Genomic DNA, 6,000 nt, shown 5'->3' with positions numbered 1-6,000 from the left:
AAGTTAATTGTTTGTATCTGGTCTTTGCCCAAGTTGTGACTTTCGGGCCGTTATATCACTACTAAATTTAGGGTAACAACCTAGAATAATGTCCTACGCAAATTTGTATAATCACGGGCTCGATTGATGGTCGGTGACAGTCAAATTGACTTCTGATCATACATGTCGATCGACGGATCCAAATGGTGGGCCGATTGTGTCCATGTATAGATCATCACTAAGGAAAACTATCCTACGGTAGGTGTCGACCCATACGCCTCGTAGCGGCCTCCAGAGGTTAGAAACACTATCTCATAAGGCTAGTATAATGAAAACATACGCCTTAGGGCTATTAACACCACATCTAGCACTATAAATACCCATTTATTTCACTCTCCCTCTCCCCATATGAATTTGCCTTAGCAAATGAGAGAAAGAGAGAAAGAGAGGAAGAGAAGAAGAGAGGAAATGGAGAAATGACGGAGCCCGGTGCTAGATCTCACCATCTGATCCCTATGCTAGCCGGATCTTGCAAGGTCTAGCCTCTAAGCTTGGTTTCACATTTTTCACAGCTAAAATCTGACGATTTTGGGATAAATTCTTCTCCCATTGCTAGCTAATAGGTTTCCTACTTGTCTTTCTTTTATTTCCTATATTTTGAGCCACTAGAGTTAAAAACTCCATTTCATTTCCGTCGTTCGTTTCTCACAAATCCTAATGTCAGGGTTGAGTATGTTCGGGTTTTGAGTTTCAATTATCGATTGGAACGATCCCCACTCTTGTGGGAACCATAATCGAACTGGTTTCCGTTAGGATTTCAGTTGTGCACCAATTTTAAGTCCCGACTCATCGAACAGAGTTGAGGAATCATTCCAATCGAGTAAGTTAAACCATAATTTATTATTTAACATTTAACTAGGATTAAATCCACATTATAATGATAGTTTTGTATCTTAATTTAGGTTTGAAGTATTTTTCTCAAATTTTCGATGCTAAGGCCGTATTCGAGTTGAGGATTTTCACTTTAAGGTGAAGATCTACCCTCAAGCTTTTATCTGACATTTTAGAATAACTAAATATGTCTTTTTGCTATTTGGTTGATAACATGCTCGATGGAATACTTGAATGACATGAAACTCTTAATATTAGAATTCTTCGACGTCGAATGCTAAGAAATGTTAATATGATTGAACTGTGTTGTTGTGGCGGATCGAACTTTGTAAATTATTTAAATATACGGATAGCCTACTTTAGGGATGTTATACCTGGCTAATACGGCCAACCAAAGTAAACACCAACGATCAACAGTAGTTGGAATTACACAGGATGCTTTGCACCCAATGCCAGTTTACCTGAGATTTTCTTTAGTCGATTACATCAGTCTAATATAAGCTTGATCATTCTTATGATTGGTAATTGTATAACATTTAATAAAATCTAGGATATCATAATTACCACTGATTTAGTATACTCATAACCATTAGTGTGTTACGATCCTATAAAGACTCATGAGCTGAGCATGGTATACGGATAGCCTGCTTTAAGGATGTTATACCAGGCTAATATGGCCGACTGAAGTGAACACGGACGATCAACAATAGTTGGAGTTACACGGGATGCTTTGCACCCAATGCTAGTTTACCCGAGGTCCTCTGTAGTCGATCACATCAGTCTAATGTAAGCTTGATCATTCTTATGATTAGTGATTGTATAACATTTAATAGAATCTAGGATATCACCATTATCATTGATTTAGTATACTCATAACCATTAGTGTGTTACGATCCTACAGAGACTCATGAGCTGAGCATGCTGGTATGGAACATCGTATTTAAGTTGTTGGCCTATGTTGGGGTGACGAGCCTCCTCGTAGTGACCAATGAGCACTAATAGAGGTGATAAAATGTTGTTCGAATAGTCCCCATTAAATTACATGGTTGATAATTCCATGCCAGAGTATTGTTCGAATGATCGGGTGTAAATGGAATTTGGTGCTGAGCCTTTTTCTTTGTATTGATTTAGTTTTGGTTGACAAGCCCGCACCTCTGAACATATTTGGTGTTGAGTGATGACCTGTATTGTGTCGATCCTTTAATTTGGATCAAGGGACACTGGTGAGGAGCCGCCACATTGCACAATGAGCAACGTGATCCGGGTAATGACTCGTGATATAACAGCGGTATCCTAGCTTCGCCAACCTACTATATGAACTGAAACTAATAATCACTTGGCTAATCATGCATATCTTAGATAGGTTGCGATTTGACAATGAAATCGCTCGTGAGTGAGTGTTGGCATTTACGAAATATATGTTGAAATCGCTCGTGAGGGAGTGCTGGATTGTGAGGACTATGCATCATTTCATCATAACATTAATATACTTATAAAATATATTAGAAAGTTGTTTGTTTGTTATTTTATCATTACTTACGCTTGGTTGTGTTGGTAACATGTCTAACTTGCTTAGTAGTTGTACGTTAAAAGTAACGTACTTAAGTGTATTACATGTATATATGAATATGTATCTGTTATGAACTTACTAATCACCAAAATGTCCCAAGTAACAATCTTGGGGATATTTCTTCACTATGTTGGTGTTTGACACTTCCTATTTGACGCATGCAGATAATTCAGGAATAGGATCAGTCAGTGGTGCACTCGGGGTGTCCAATAGATCTTTAGTTTCTTCCCTCTTAGTAGTTGTTTTTCTATTCTTATTGCAATTATTATCGTTCGTATAATTCTCACATGGGTGATCACTACTTTTGCAACTGTAACTTTTGGATGTTAGTCCTATATTTTCAGATTTTGTTATCTCTAACTCGCTTTGTTTCCACTAAGTTGAAACATATTACTTTATTATTTGTGTATGAAATGAATGTGAATCTGAATGAAGACACATGAGTATTTTATTAAGTTAATGCCTGGAAACTTGGTATCGGAGTTTATGTATTCAGGTGTCGATTTTTGAGGCGTTATAACTTGTATCAGAGCGAAGTATTGTGATAACCAGGACCTTAGAAATGCAAACTATACAAACCACAATAATTAGGTGTTGAGACGGTTAAAATTTAAAGTTCGAACCTTAAGGGGATCTCCCTAGTTTTAGGAGTATCCAACAGTGTAGAAAATTGAACTTAAAAATGATGAACAATAGGATTAAATTCCGGATTTTGTGATGCTTTTGAACCTAAATATAAAAATTATGAACATAAGAACCGCCTTATTAGTTTTATCGTGTACAAAGTGTTTGAGTGTGTGTTATTCTAACTTAGAACGAGTAAATTCGGTAAACCATAGCTCTAGGGGGTAAGATTTAACGTAGGGATTCAAAGACTAAGTAGGTTGGATGACCCAGGCTCGGTAGAAACCTAACCAATAGGTGCAAGGTTCGAGTTTTCCCCTTGATTCATTGAGGGTGCAAAAACTAGCATGGTGTACCCCTGGTAAATTACTAGAATGGGGTGGTTGTCCCCTTGATTGATTGATGTTGAGAAGACTGAATTGACTGAAAATGCTCATTGTATATTAATGGGCACAATGATTGGACTGGATGGGGGTGACCTTTGCAAGATGAGGGGTTCATACTCTGAATGAGAGTTAATGATATGGATAAATTGGACTTGATGAAGAGGAGATTCTTCTCTAATGATATCAATGGTATGGGTGCTCGATGTACCGGGACCCTCTTGATGCTGTTGCAGGTGATTCTGAAGTGTATTTTCCATAGCTGTGTCAGGAGTCATAATGGTAATTTTTTCTTAGTCAATTAAGTTTTGGACTGCGTGTTTTAAGGTGAAACAACGATTCATTGTGTGACCATTGAGTTAATGATATGCACAATACTCGTTTTCATGATATGTTGGTGGTAAATGACTTGGTGGGGGCCTAGGTGGTAATGGGGCAAGGAGTTGCCCTTAGATGGGCACTGTTAACATTTCATTGGAAGTTCGATCTATCAGTGTAAACCACCTAGGCTACCAGGCCATGCCCATTTGCCACCTATGATTGGGGTACTGCGGGTTCCATCTTGACTGTTGTTGTTGTTGTTAATGTTGTCCTTATTGATGGGTTACTTTAGCCAGCCAACCCCGCTATGCCGGGTTACGCAGCCCGGAATTACGAAAAACCCCTGGATCGACGGTCGTTTCCCTGTTTTAATTTCGTTTTACTATAAATAGTAAGTTTTAGTTTGATTATAACTCTTCATCCGTCGGGCTTTAGGAGTTGCGCCCAACGTGAAAAGAACTTAGAATAATTAGGAGAACGGTTTGGTGAAGCCAAATAGGACACTTACTATTTTTGACTGAAAACCTTGCGCACTAGTAGATATCACGACCGTCTATAAATAGTAAGTTTACTATTTATAGTAAGTCGCAGATTCTAGGAGTTTGAGTTGTAGTTTGATTCTGATTTCTTTCCCATTGCTTGGTACTCCTATTTAAAGGGTTGTGAACTCGTTTTTATTCATCAATTAATCAATTTCGAATTTCTTAGAATTTATTTCTATTTTCTGCTTTCTTTCCTCGTGGATTCGAGAAGTCTCTGTGAAGTTCGATCTATCAGTGTAAACCACCTAGGCTACCAGGCCATGCCCATTTGCCACCTATGATTGGGGTACTGCGGGTTCCATCTTGACTGTTGTTGTTGTTGTTAATGTTGTCCTTATTGATGGGTGAATAGTGTCTTTAGTAGAGGTGATGAGATTATATTCTTCCATTGAATGACGGATGGGAACACTTTTGTTACCGTTCTCATATTCAGTAGGCCTTTCTTCCATTATCGGCTGTACCAGGGAGGCCTGATGAGGCCAACAAAGGGAGATCATCCTAACCCTTACTTGAGGTTGGTTCAGTCTGACTGAATGTGCGCAGAACAACCTAGTAACAAACAGTGATTTTCAGAGATAGTTTGACTTGAAATTAGGTCCAATTAGAGATAAGTTCGGTGTCACCGAAAAAGAGTTCGGTGCGACCTAAGGGAGACAGAGACTTCAAATGAATATTGAAGAAATTTAACTGCAACCGAGAATAAATTCGATGCAACTGAAGGCTACCATCGATGCGACTAAAGTTTAATAAAGTGCATAAATTTGAAGGCGGTTTCAAGTCATTTTGTATTTTCCGTATTTACAGAGGGTTTTAGGCATTTCTAAGTACAAATTAGGGTAAAGTAGAGAGATATAAGAGTTGCAGAGTTTCTTCGGAATCATTATTCCTTCAGTTCTACTTTGTGTTTTCTAGTTTTTCTTTATGTTTTATTTAAGATGTTAATTATGCTTAGCTAATCTCTTAGTTAAGGTTAAGGGATGAATCTTTTAATAGACATTTGCTAGTTAATTTCATTTCTTCAATTAAAGTTAAATTTTTTATGTTGAATTATGATTTGATGTGAATGAATTCCTAAATTGGGGAATAAATCAATATATAAAGTTGTTTGATTTATTGTCACCTTCGGGTACATGAGATGCTTTCAATTCTCTGTGATGTGATCATTTATATCTTTATAAGAGATCAAGCCCATCATAATTCTAATATATGTTGGATGTTTTGTTTTTTTTATTAATATTACTGTGTTGTCTTCCGACTAGAACGGATTAGAATCCAGTTATAGTTGAGTTAGCAACTCGAGAAGACAAATTAAATTCAAAATCTATTAAATACAAATTTCTGAACCCTTAGTTACTTTTTATAATTGTTTTCACAACTCTTTTATTCCGCTGGATTAAAAATTCAGACTAATTTATTTTATTTTATTTTATTTTTATTTTAATATTAAGCTTTTAGTATATTCTCATCAAATTTTATGTGGATGCACTTCAGTCTTATTGAATTATTACTAGGTTATAGCCCTGCATTTAAGGTTTTCAACCCTTGAAGTTTGATAACGTAACATCCAACATGATAACATTTGTGTGCACTCACTCGTGTTAGGACACTGATAAAAAAACAAGTTAGATTTAAAACTCTTGCAGGCCGCAGCAGTAGGATGGGTAGCCCACCATTGAAAATATTACGATAT

This window comes from Magnolia sinica, chromosome 15, assembly GCF_029962835.1.
Source record: "Magnolia sinica isolate HGM2019 chromosome 15, MsV1, whole genome shotgun sequence".
Taxonomy (NCBI): domain Eukaryota; kingdom Viridiplantae; phylum Streptophyta; class Magnoliopsida; order Magnoliales; family Magnoliaceae; genus Magnolia; species Magnolia sinica.
Note: the sequence above shows the minus strand (reverse complement) of the source record.